Raw genomic sequence first — 13,854 nt, forward strand, 5'->3', positions numbered from 1 at the left:
GCTGCTTTTCCTTGTCCTCTGGTTACTTGCGGTAACACATATTTCCCTTCTCTCTCTCCTGCCCTTCTTTAGATACTTTCTGATATACCCGGGCTTCTCAGTAGCAATATCAACCCACACATCAATATACAAACATTGGTCCGGGTGGGGCACCTGGTAGATAATAGCTTGAACAGCAAACACTATAGGGAGATCAAAAGTTCCCTCAGTGGACCATCCTACGTTGAAGGCGGACCATTCTAACTGACTTAGGGTCCACAGGGTCTCTCGGTCCGGAGGTGGTCCCCCATACCCTTGGGCTCCTTTCTGAAAATCAGAGAAATTGTTTAGCAGGCACTCTAGTGGAGAACCGGGTACAGACTTTTGTTGTCCCATTTTTCTGTTCTCAATTTGAATCCTCTTCTTTTCTGCTTCCTCAATGAAAACCCACACAAGAACAACAATACTAAAAAATATATATAAACAGACTTAAACACACACACAAGCAAGTTTTTCATTCGGATTTCTTCCTCTCACCTGTCTTATATTCGACTCAGGCATTCACACACAGCCAAACAGCAGTGCAGCGCAGCGCAGCAATTCCTAATGTGACCGGTCACCTTTTTACTGATACAGATAACTCAGGGAGCAGCGTCCTGCCCTTTCCCCTGAGTGCCTGGGCGGGTCTCTGACAGCGTCCTGTCTACCGCCACAGGCTGCAAATGCTCCTGTGGCTGCAAATGCTCCGGAGCCAGAAACAGACTACATGGGATCCCCAGCAAAACTTACCCAACTCGAGTTGTCCTTCTGGCCTCCGACCAAAGGTCCCACCGAAGGGGATCCCCGGACGAGCCCCCAAAATGTAGCATCCACCGGGGTACAAAACAGATGTCGGAGACTTTCAGGAATTTAGATGGAAAATTTATTGGCCAAGCTTTTAACCTGCGCAGGGGCGGACTCTCGGGTGTCTCAGGGACACTATACTCTTAAAAAGTCGCAGATGAGAGCCGCGCCCAAACGCTCACAAACTAGGTCTTATATAGGCTGAGCAAGCAAGCAGTTTCCAAAAGCAGACTTGGCTATTAGCTATTGGCGGGGGGAGAAGTCACATGGCATAGTAACATAGGGCAGGCAGTGGAAAAGTTTTAAAACTGTTAAAACTGTTACAAATCTAGATAAACAGGATTTGGGGGCTGGGTCAGCTCTAAGTTCCTTGTTCCTTATGCAACCTCTCATGCAACCTTCAGGGTAAGGCGGGTCCCTACATCTGCACTCTGGGAAGACCTGTCTGGGACATTTACATGAGGAGCAATGGCATTGCGTCCAGGTCTCCTTTCTTGGTTCGCCTGAGTCTTCCAGGGAGGAAACGTCGACTCTGCCACCCGGAGAACACTGGCTGCCAGTGATCTGGAAGCTGAGTACGGACTGGGACTCACAACACATCACAGAAACCTTGTTCCCACCTCTGCTTTCCGTAGAGCAGCCCCAATCTTAACCCTGCCCGGGGCCCCCAGTTCTGCCTCATGCCCCTTATCCTCTGCTGAAGAAAACCCCCAGTCCTTTGCTGTTTGGGGAGAGGTAGTTGCTAAGATGCACTTAGGAGGGGTCTTTTTGGGCTGTCCTCTCCTGGGAACTGAGCTGCTTCTTGATTTTCCTTTCTGCTGGTTGAGGATTCAGCTTTCTCAGGTTTCTGAGTCAGATCCCAGTCGTCCTGTCATTCAGTTTCTTAAGTTCTGTCGCTGTCCTTATTTCCCTCTCCATTTAGTTAAATCTGTTTGTTTTGGAAAATGGGATTTCATTTCTTTTTAAGATTTTGTATTTGTTGATTGATTTTGAGAGAGAGGTGAGAGACAGAGAAAGGCAGGGGGTGGGGGAGGAGCAGGAAGCATCAATGTGTAGTTGCTTCTTGTGTGTGCCTTGACCGGGCAGCCTAGGGTTTCGAACCCGCGACCTCAGCATTTGTAAAGCCAGTGGCCAGGGCCACCATCACAGCTGCCGCCTGGCCCATGCAGGTTCGCACTGGATTTAGACAGTCGGTAAAGAAACAATGGAGCCAAAAACTGATGGGCCATTATCTTTAATCCTAGCTTGCACCTGGCGGGCAAGTAAAAACACACACTGGGCTCCAAAACCCACTCACATTCAGTGCTCACAAAGCTACTGACTTATCCGAGTTTCCTAGAATCAAAGGTTTCTAGCTCATCAGACTTATTCACCTCTGTTCCCCATCTCCTTCCTTCTCCCTGCACAAACTCTGCACAAACTGGCTGCTCACTTAGCACTCCACCATCTTGGCTGCTTCTCCTGGCCTCCTCCACGTGGCCTTTCTCTGCTCTCTGCTCTGCTCTGCTCCTCTAATGATAATCTCAGGAACCAAGAGAGCAAGCTCCCGTTCTTCCCCCACTTTATAGTGTAGAAATCATAACCTTTAATCCAATATACAAAATAGGGAAGTCTCTAATACAAAGTCACTTATCTGAGTCATGATGGGATTGTACCACCCCACATCAAAAAGAGTGGGAAAGGCTTAGTCCTAAAACCAAGCCCCAGGCTACAATGATTCTGCCTGCCCATAGCCTGCCCCCAACACACATTAATATCACCTGGGTGACGGCCTCCACGTGGGCAGCACCATCTTTAACAAAGTGAGCATAATACATTTTATCTGCCCAACAGCATTCCAGGTCGACACTCTATCCACTGTGCCACCATGGGTCAATATATATATTGGGGGGGCAAAACATCAACTCGTAGTTGCGTCACCTTAGTTGTTCATTGATTGCTTTCTCATATGTGCCTTGACTGCGGGCTCTAGCTGAGCCAGTGACCCCTTGCTCAAGCCAGCGACCTGGGGCTTCAAGTCAACAACCTTTGGACTCAAGCTAGTGACCATGTGGTCATGTCTATGAGCCCGTGCTCAAGCCGGTGACCTCAGGGTTTTGAACCTGGGACCTCAGTGTCCCAGGTTGATGCTCTATCCACTGTGCCACCAGTCAGGCAGGTTCTTTTCAAGTTGTAAAAATCCTTGTATTTCTGTTTTGATGGAGATTGGGAGGAGAGCAAATGTTTTTGTTTAACTGGCCATCTTTAATCAGTATTTTTTAATTTTATCTTTTTTAGATTTTATTTATCCATTTTTAGAGGGAGAGAGAGAGAGAGAGAGAGAGAGAGAGAGAGAAGGGGAGGAGGAGCAGGAAGCATCAATTCAGGAGCGAGGCTCAAGGAAACGGGATGCCAAAAAGAAAGAAAAGAGAAGAAAGGGCCAGACAGTGACTATTTTAGGCTTTGCAGACCACGTAAGGCCTCTTATATTCTGCTTCTTTCTTTTTCTTTTTTTAAGTAGGCCCTGAAAAATTATGAAAATCTATTCTTAGCAGACCCTGGGACCCAACGCCGGAGCTGCGGCAGGGTGTAGCCACAGCCCGATGCGGTGAGGGGGTCTGTGAGGGCGTGAGCTGAGCTGGGACCATCCCGGTGTCTCGTGTCCTCCGGGTCTGACCCAGAGCAGACAGATGAGCTGAACAGACACTGCTGAGCGAGGCCTCGAAAGCTCCCTAAGCCCAAAACCTGGATGCCCAGGTTAGGTCCCTGCTACGCCCCTGCCAGCCAAGTGTCCCTGGGGGAAGCCTTCCCATGCCAACTGCAGCTAAGCAGCCCTAAGCACGCCAGCTTCCTTGCTGGCCCTGTTTCTCTCGGTCGGGTGGGAGCAACATCGCTCCCCTTGGTACTGAGTCATGGAATAGCCTGGGACCACTGAGTGCCACCCTGTGCCAAGCCCTGAGCTTGGGCCCCACACCTGTGCCCGCAGGACGCTTCCCCTGACTCGGATGGACCAGGGTGCGGGAAATATGCTGGTGGTGGGACAGGGGTGCAGCATGAACCCAGGAGAGGAGGCCGCGGGCTGCAGACCAGGCTTATGGCCAGCCAGCCTCTCCCGGTTATGACTGAGGCTACGTATTCTTAGCAAGCACCGGAAATCATGCCTACTGACCATTGGTCATCCTCGTAACTCCACCGGCAGCCGCCACTGAGGGTCGGTGCTCAGGGCACTGTGCCATGTGTGGCACAGGAAGTACCCGTGGGAACCTTCCAGCACCCCAGAGGGGCAGCCTTTTCCTCAGGGGGAGGAGGTGGTGCCCAGTGGGATGTGGTCAGGTGGCTGGCCTTCCCCCAGCCTGGCCTTCAGCGCCACGGCTCCAGTTACTGACTCGTGCACGGCCCTCCCGTCCCTCTCTGGCTCCCCTCAGGGTCCTGACCCGCAGGTAGAGCAAGCTACCCCCCTTCCACGGAGGGATGCAGTCTCCAGGCCCACAGGCTCTGAGCTGGGAAGAGCGAGCAGTGACTGAGCCCACGATTTCCAGCTCTGAGTCAGGTCCTCATCTCTGGGGTAGGTGACTGCTAAAAGCGACCGTGACCCATCACGGGGATGCCCACCTTGCCCGAGGACAGGGCGCTGTTGAGGGACGGCATCGGCCCCCGCAGCGGGGCTCCTGACAGACTACCTCTGGACAGACAGCCCCTGCTGGCCAACCCCCCCACCCCCCAGGTCAATCTCCACTTCTACCCCGGCCGGCGTACCCAGTGCAGCGTCAAACACTGGTTCTGACATCACTGGCCGGGAAATCAAAGACGTCCTGTTTGAACTGGACCCGGCAGCCCATGAGTGATTCTGGATGCAGGTTCTTGATGACGTCCACCTGGGCCAGGCAGCACTCACCCAGGGATGGGGGGGGGGGGGGCGCAGGGAGGAGTAAAGACCGGCACAGGCCAGGACTGCTGGCTGCCACACAACACCTGTCTGAGGACCTCGCAGATGAGGGAGCAGAGACAGGGCCTCAAAACAACATCTGTGCCCCAACTTCCTTCACGTGGGGCCCCTGGGGTCGCCCAATTCTTTGTGATGGTGCCATCAGTGCCGTGGTTTATAGAAGCCCAGGACAAATTTTACAGAGGACCAGGGGAAGGGGAGCTCATTCTGAATCCCAGGTAATGTGAGCTCAGAGTTTCAGTGTTTGTTCTAGAGCCTATGTCTATGGCACTGGTGGGTGTCTACTGTTCCTGTCAGTGGGGGGCAATGGGCAATTTATCTCTGGACAGGAGGAGGGCAGCAGTGCCTCATTAGTACCCTGAGTGTTTTCCCTGCAGCGGCACAGTGCTGTCTGCTGGCACTGAGGTGGAGAAGAAATGTTACTGTCATGCCACGAGACGGTCCCATTCATCATAACAAAGTAGTGGCATTTAATTCTAACAGTTAAGTAGTTTTAAAAAAACAAACAACACCCCCCCACACACACACACACACACATAAAACAGCCCTGAATCTATGTGTTTCTATCTGGACACCACCATCCAGGACTGTCACGGGAAGGGGTGGGACCGGGCGTTCTGTGTACGACATGGGAGGTTGTTACAAAGCCAGTGTCAGCAGCGAGGGCAGCTGAGTCATCACGTCCTGGGGTGGGCAGTGGCTGGCCGGGGCCATCCTCACTCTGCTGACCTGGGGCTGGAGTGGCACTGCCAGCTCAGAACCACCCTGTTTCTGGTGCTGGGCTCTTTTAGGAAGATTCTGTCCCTGGTTCCTGCTTGGGGGTGAGTCTACTGTCTACAGAGCTGGGAGGGGCAGGGAGCCAGGGTTAGATGTTCTCTCTGGAACTGGCATGAGTTTGAGTGGGAGAAACGCACCCAGCCCCATCAAAGGGCACAGGAAGCCTCTCTCCACTCTGAGCCTGGCAGGGCTCCTGCCTGGACCCCCGAGTCCCGCAGACTCTCTACCTCTCAGGCTTGAGCTTCTGTCTCCCATGGTGACCATCACTTTGGAGACTACGACCTCCTGAAAGCCGGTCTGGACAGGGCGGGTGTGCCAGGCTATGATCCTCTGCGGGACGCCAATCACTACCTGGAAGGAAGTCAAGGGAACTTCACGAGCGATAACCAGGCATGGGCCGGCTGGTGGTGAAACCCCCCTGAACAAGAGCCAGCTCCCCAGAAGACCCAGTTCCCTTGACAAAGGGCACAACTGGCACACAATGCGTGTTTGCTGACGTCAGACGAGCCGTCAGTCACTGTCACTCTCTCAGAAATGAGGGTGCAGGCTCCCCGCCAGGCACCCGCCCCTTGACACAACAGGACATCACTCAAGGAACAGGCCTGCAGCCCAGGGAAAATCTAGCCAGGACAGTGGTCCCGTGGTCCCTGTCACCTAGGGCTCAGAGGGGGGCTGTGGAGGGACAGGCAGCGGGTCATGTTTAGGATAAGCCTGGCACACAATGTCCGAGGAGGACACTGTCTCCTCTCTGAGGGGGAACACGGGAGGCACTGGGAAGTGGCCAGAGGGCACACACTGAGCCAGACCAAGGCCGGTCAGCCCCCGACTCTGACACTCAAGTCCTGTGACCCGGAGCACCTCACTCTAAATCTGCGTCTGGGTTTCCTTGCTGATAAAAATGGGTCATCTACTTCTCCCGGCTGCCGTGGCTGTGGTGGAATGACCCGCGGGTCAACTGTCTAGCACAGGCTTCCCAGGGTGCCCACCGTGTTCTGTGTACCAGCTGGTCAGTCAGGACCTTGGGTGCCAGTCTCAGTAAATCACGGACCTGCTGGACCTTGGCTCCCCAACTAGGAACAAGGTCATTGAACCCATCACCTGCAAAGACCCTGCGCTCTGACAGCCCAAAGGTGATGTAGCATTTCATGTAGGACCTCTGCCCCCAGGCAGCCTGGAATAGGTTCCCATGTGGGATTTTTCAGCTGAGAGGCGACCGTGGTCACTTTCACACGACTGCCTAGGATCACTCTGACAAGGAGAAACATGGCCTCTTACCTTGACGGCAATGAGGATGGTTTGGTTTGCCCCAAAAGGCTCCTGGGTGGTCACTTCAACTGTGCACATTCCGATGGAGGACCCAGACGCCAGGAAGCCTTTCATACTGATGTTCACCACGGGGACCTTCTCCGGCCCATGCAGGACGCGGCAGCTCAGAGATGCTGTGCCATCCCTTGGGAAACAAAGCCCAGCTGGTTATTTTAACACAAGGGTTGGGGGGGGCAGCCTTCCCTGTTCCTCATGGCAGGAGGGTGGTGAGGGGGGCCTTGGGCTATGACTTTGTTACATTGTAGCCCTTGTAATGTCATCTTCCTGTTTCCCCACCGGGTTTCCCAGCTCTATCCCCTCAGCCTGGCGCACAGCCCAGCCCTCGGACAGTCTGGAGAAATAGGTACCATGCGTGTGTGTGTCTCACAAGACAGGTACATGCCCCTGTGGTCCTACCAGCTTGCAATGCGAGTCACTGTTACCAAAGGCGCCCCCTTGGATTAGGGGGTGGAGTCACGTTTGCAGGTGTGCTTCAGAAGCGTGTCTCTTCAGCATGAGTGTGCAAGCCCATCACCACGGGTGCTGTCACAGTGCAGACCTGGGTGGGCCACGGGGGACGGCCAGGCTGCTGGGGCACGGACCGCACTCTTAGTGGCAAGTCTTGCAGATGCACGGGTTATAAACTGTTGGTGCTTTGCCCTGTGAAGTCTGGCTCTCAGGATCTCAGCACCAGGCATTCAGCAGTCCCGAGGCTATGGGGTGGGGGTGTGAAGAACGATGCCGTGCGCAGGGGTGAAGGGATGCAGAGACCACACCGTTCTCAGGCAGCACCAGGAGGACAGATGCCCAGTGCCCCGAAGCAGCCATAGTGGCTGACGACTCCGTTTACACGCTCCCGGCTTGAGAGCAGAGGCACGACCTTGCTAAAGCCTGGGTCTGAAACTTGAGAAGCGAGTTGGGCAACATCAGTATCTGTCCTGCTTCTACTTCGGGGTTCAGCAGCAGCAGCTTCTCAAACACCTGGAACAGAGGCACATTTCATCTCCCGTGATGCACAGCGACCACGTCCGGGGAGCTGGTCCTCTCTCGGTGGGGAGCACCCAGAGTGGCCGCAGGTGAGAAACAGCCAGCCAGCCGCCAGCAAGCACCTGTCTGTCGGGTGGCTGGCGGAGTGCTGGCGAGGGCTGACCGTTAGGAGTGGCCCAGGGTGGGACGAGGAGAGCGGGCGGGTGCACGCGGCGTCCCTGATGGGAGCTGCTTCACACAGTGGCAGCAGGGCTTCGGCCTCAGTTCCCCCACAGGGGACCCGCTTGCAGGGATGTGTGCCCAGAAGGCAGAGTGCGGAGCAAAGGGCTGAGGGCCTTGCTCAAGCGTCACTCGGCCAGAACTGAGCATGGAGAGCACTGTCTAAATTCCCCTTTCCCTCAGCACGACATCCTGCCCCTCCTTAGGGTCATCTCAGGACACCACCATCCTCTCCTCTGGCCCTTACGTGGCTCCCTCTGTCCCGCCAGGCTCTCCGGACCTGCAGAGTGAGCTGCGCGTGGGGCCGTGCTGGTGACCTCAGGCCAGCAGAGAATAACAAACCTAATGCTATTGGACACACTCTGTCCCTGTCCCACCCCAGCTCCCCTCCCTCCCAGTACCACCATGTTCTGACCATATCACACGTAAGCCTGGAGTGTTTTGTCTGTAAAATGGGTATACAACTAACAGTCCTTGCCACACCTGTCCTGAGGACGCAAGAAGTGAGGAGGTGGGGAAGAAACAGCCTTTGAGACCGACATGGAAATCTGACATCAGGCACACACCAACCACAAATGTCTCCCTCTGCAGGTGGAGGCGAGAGTGCACACGCTCTCTCTCCTGTCAACTGTGAGCGCTACGGTGAACGGCACCAAAACTTGGCACCGCCAGAGAGGCAGCAGGGAGTGGCAGGGCCTGTGGCAAACTGGTAAGCACAGCTCTTCTGATGCGGGGGCTGCTCAGACGTGTCTTGAGCACATACTGCACGATGGATGTTTAAACAAAATCTTCCTATTTTTAAATGTTGGCACCAAAGAAAAATTGTTTCAAAGCACAGAGGGAGCCAAAGAAAGCACCCGTGGGCTGGATCCAGAGTCTCCGGGTTTCCGACGGGCTCAGAACTGCACCAGCCGTCAGCTAGGGAAACCGAGGCACAGAGACAGAGCGGCCCCACGGAGGTTACAGAAATGAAAAGCCGCAATGCCCCGTCTTTACCCCCATGAAAGGTGTCATGCCTCACCTTTATTTCTAACCAGAAAGAACACGTGTGTTAACGTGTCTGTACATCTGTGTTCATGTGCACACATAGCGCATGTCCGTATGTCTGTCCGTGTGCGTACACATGTCAGAGTCTGTGTGCAATGCTCTGGGGGGGCGGGCAGAGCGAGGGAGGGGCTGGCAAACAGGCATTTCCTGTTTACCCCACTGGGGGATGTGCCCAGATAGAGACAGGTTATTTCTTCTTGAACAGGGGGCTTCACCCCATTTCCTTTCTCACGACAGTTGGAGGGGATTTCAGTTTTCCTTTGTGATTTAGGGGACCCCAGGTTACTGAGCCCCAGATCAGCAGAACAGGCCCTTGGAGCTACAAACGCTCTTCAGGGCAACTTGTCCACTCCCAGGTTTGACCAAGGGACCCAGAGCAGCAGAGGTGGCCGGACGCAGGAAGCTGAGCCCTGGTGGGTGGACGGCTGGGCTCTGTCCATTATTGGCAGTGTGTCCCCAAGGGGCCATGAGCAGGCCACGTCCCTCTTGGGGGCCTGGTTTCCATCAGTGGACGGAGGGGCCACACCATCTGCCAGGGCACCCACAGGGCCACAGCCTACTTCCTGGGACCTGGAGGGGACACCTCTGGCCGTGGGGCCGCAGGCTCATTGCCAAGCAGCAGTGACCACAGCTCCTGCCCCTGAAGCCTCAGGGAAGAACAGGGAAAGAAGGAAACATGCCTCCTGCCAGGTCCTCTGAGTGTAAAATAGACAATCGTGTTCACACCAGCGCTGCCATCTTCCAGCCGCTTCTCCCGTGAAAGCACTGGACCCCGTGCTCACGGTGATTCCCACTGGGGAACCCATTGAGATAGACTTCCAGGCCTTTGCACACGCCATGCCCTCCGCCTGGCAGCCGGATGACCTTTCCCATTCCGAAAGTCCACTGGTCTGCAGAGCCCTGGCCAGGGCACCTCGGAGCTCCCACAGCGTCTCACACGGTCACACCCCAACACGCACATGGAGAACTCCTGGGCAGGGGGCCCTGGGGCAGGGGGGGCCCTGGGGCAAGGGGGGCCCTGGGGCAGGACCGTGTGTGCCCACACGGCCCGAGGGGAGGGGGCCCTGGGCTGGCACTCACTCTCCCTCTCCTGTGTGGTCTCTGCCCACCCTGTCCATATCTGGACTTGGATCTCATCAGAGAGCTCCTTGGTGAGGCCGTACAGCTGCCCGGCTGTGGGGTCCAGAGCCTTGACCACCACCCTCAGCCCGGTTCAGCCTTTCACCCGGCTGTGCACGGTCATGGCAAAGTTGTACTGCGACGAGAGCCGGAGGGACGCCTGGGACAGACAGAGATACATTTTCAGGGACAGCGCCAGGACCCCTAACGGGCAGAGCTAGGCAGAAGCCCCCGCCAGCCCCTGCCCGCTCAGGGCCGGCTGACCCCAGAGCGTGCAGCTTGTGCACCCTGGTGGAGCACACCGCATCCCCCGCCCCTGGGCTTCCCGGTGGTCACAGGTGCAGCCTGGACAGGCGATCACCTCATGGTGTCGCCCCCAGATGTCCAGAATATCCCGCTTGCTGACCGACCAGTGTAAGGTTAGGCCCAGCACGGCATTAGCAAAGGAGAAAGGATTCTGTGTGTTGGTGATTCCGGTGACGGAAACAGGCACCTGTGGGGGAAAGCCAGGCTCGTGACCAGCAGGGATTTCCCGCCAGGAGTGCCCTGGAGCCCTCGGCGGTGCCCCCAGTGGCCTCATCACTGCCCAGGGACTTCTGTGTCCCTGTTGTGCGGCATACACTGAGTCGATTCTGCCCTCACCGGAGACGGGCATGACACAGGTTCAGGAAGGTGTGATAAGCCAAACGACAGAGCAGGACACAGAACCGGCCCCTCTGCACCCTGTCTCTCTTGGCCCAGGGGCTGTATTTGACCTCAAACAAGAGTCTCTGGTCTTGCAGTGTCGCCCAGAGCTCTAGGCCACCTGCTGCTGTCCCTGCCGTCCTCCTCCCTCAGTCCAGCGGGGGGCCCTGCTCACTCCATGGGTGACCCTCCACCCTGTGTCTGCTGAGTGTCCACTAGAAGGTACATGGGGAGGCCACTCAGGGAAGGGTAAGCACAGACTGTGAGCCAGGCTGCCGTTCGGCTCCCAGCTCCGTCGCTGACGAGCCGTGTGACTCTGGGCAGAGCCCTGAGCTTGCTGTGAAATTCATGCCGCGGCCGGTTATACAGAGGTGACCATGGTGGCTGATGAACTAATACCCAAGTAGCATCCATGCTGCACAGCGGCCGTCAGCCCATGTCCCCAGTAGGAAGGTGGCGGACCCAGGTTTTACTTGGGAAACACACCAACACGGAGCTGGGAGGGGGCCAGGATGTCGTACAGGAAGCTCGGTGTGATGTGGTGTGCAGTGGGACATTCCAGGAGGGCTCCCTGTAGGAAGCAGAGCTGAACCCTGCAGGTCAGAAGGGCTGTGCAGGTGAAGGGGGGTGTGGGGACATGCTCCAGTCGCTCCCCTAAGCTCATCCTGAATCAGAACCCAGAGCCCGCGACCTGCCAGGCGCCATCTACACAGCGCGGATGGGAGGGGCCTCACCTGGGTCCCGGTCCTCATCCAGGTGATGGGGGCACGGGTCTGCACGGCCTGCAGCAGCAGCACCTCCACCTCCACCGCATCCTAGGAGAAGGGCCCTGGGCTCAGTGGCTGAGGGGGCAGTGTGCCAGCAGCAGGGCTTCTGGGAAGGGTCCCCTACCTCCAGGAAGAAGTCTTCAGCTGAGGGCAGTGCAGTCGCATGCTAGAGGGCACCCACAGGTGTCCAGTTCGATGTCTCTCTGCCACAGGCGCCTGGGACTGTGGTGGCTCCCCTGCCCAGACCTGTCATGGCCTCTCCCAGCTCCCTGAGGGGGGTGTCCACCTGAGCCTCTGAGGGGGTTCCACCTGGCCCTCTGAGCCCACAGACCTGCCTGGTGCAGGAGCTGCAGGCCAGCACGCAGATATGGGGGCAGGGACGGGGACTGCTCTTCTCCAGGCTGGAGAGCCCTCACGGGACAGGTCTCCTGACCCTTCCGACCCCAAGCCCAGCCTGCCAGTCCCTGGCAGAACCGCAGGGAGACGGACATGATGGAGCTGGTGACATCTGCTCAGGGAAGACCTCACACCCCCCTCCAGGTGAGCACTGTCCCCCTGGCCTCTCCACAGCTCTGCTGACTCACGCTGACCCCAGGCTCACAGCACCCTACAGCCCTTTCCACGGGTCCCCATGCTGAGCCCATCCTGTGTCTTGTGACCTGGGCCGACGCCTGGCGCATAGTAGGTCCTCAGTACGCATTCACTCCCCTTCTTTCCTGTGTCCTTCTCTGCCTGGGCTCCGGCCGCCAGTCTGGGCTCAGCCCTCGACCCTGAGCACTCATTCTCAGACAGATACCTGGAAGCCTGTGACCAGAACCACACCCCCTGTGGGGACCAGAACCACACCCCCTGTGGGGACCAGAACCACATCCCCTGTGGGGACCAGAACCTCACCCCCTGTGGGGACCAGAACCTCACCCCCTGTGGGGACCAGAACCACACCCCCTGTGGGGACCAGAACCTCACCCCCTGTGGGGACCAGAACCACACCCCTGTGGGGACCAGAACCTCACCCCCTGTGGGGACCAGAACCACACCCCCTGTGGGGACCAGAACCTCACCCCCTGGGCTCCTGGCACCTCTCAGGCAGAGCTGGTCCTGAGGCCTTTTCACTCCCCGAGGGGCGTCAGTTTCTCCCCAGCCTCTCCCCCAACCTGCCAGACTGGAGACAGAGGTGGCTCAGCTATGTCAGGCTGTGCTGTCCAGACACTAAACGTCCCTGGGGCCCGGGGACTGGAAACCCTATCCCCTAAAGAGCAGCTGGGGACACTCTATCTGAAGAGAAGTCCAGGTCTCCCAGGGTGGCAGGGCGGTAGGGTGGCCCGCAACAGGCAGGGGCTATGGGCTCAGAGGGCAGAAACAGGACCCTCAGGGAGGCTGGGCCTGGGAGCAGAGACCCAGCCATGGCAGGCCCCAGCCCGAGCACAGGGCCTCCTCCCAGCACAGCAGGCCCCCAACCAGGGCGGAAGGCCTCCTCTGACCACGGCGGGCCCCAAGCCAGGGCACAGGGCCTCCTCCCGCCCCAACGGCCCCCAGCACCTGCTGGGGAGCAGTCTCCCATCACAAGAGGGCAGATACAGGAAGTACCCGCCTCTGAAGAAGCTGAGACTGTCACCTGACACACAATGACCAGCTTGCTGGTCTCGGCGTCCATGGCCCGGACAACTCCGGACACGGTGCTGTTGCCCATGGCGAGCCCCACACCAGCCCCGCGCTGTCCACCACGGCGAGGCTAGCGTTGCTGACGGAGAAGAGAATGTTGGAATGCGACTGGGGCCTCCTTCCCAGGTGATCTGGACGGGAGAGAAGCAGCAGTACCATTAGCCCCACCCTCCCAGCCCCCATGCTAGCCTGGGGGGCTAGGGCGCCAGCACACAGAGCCCCCGCCTCCGCGGGTCAGACCCCCATGGCAGGTGGCTGCCCGGGCCCGGCTGCGATGGGGGTGCCGCAGGGATGCGGCCTGTGGCTCCTACCTGCATCGTGGCCCCGATGATCAGTGTCACCTTCCTGGGGTTCAGCCTGAACGGGGGAAGACCTGGTGCAGGACAAGAGAGAGAGAGACAGAGAGAGCGGGGACCGCTGCACTCCAGGCTGGCGCTGCCCGGCCCAGCTCACACCCACCTTCTCGGGGAGGGAGGACACAGGGCATGGGCAGCCCTCCTGTGCAGAAGCATCAGGGACAGCCTGGGTCCTGGGCCAACG

The 13,854-nt window shown here is 57.6% G+C and overlaps 1 pseudogene; it reads right to left on the minus strand.

Annotated features, from left to right (window-relative positions):
• Positions 1-4,568: 4,568 nt before the first annotated feature.
• The window catches only part of LOC136335403 (nuclear pore membrane glycoprotein 210-like), a 31,225-nt pseudogene continuing 21,939 nt past the window's right edge, over positions 4,569-13,854 (minus strand).

The sequence above is a fragment of the Saccopteryx bilineata genome, chromosome 4 (genome assembly GCF_036850765.1).
Source record: "Saccopteryx bilineata isolate mSacBil1 chromosome 4, mSacBil1_pri_phased_curated, whole genome shotgun sequence".
Lineage (NCBI taxonomy): Eukaryota > Metazoa > Chordata > Mammalia > Chiroptera > Emballonuridae > Saccopteryx > Saccopteryx bilineata.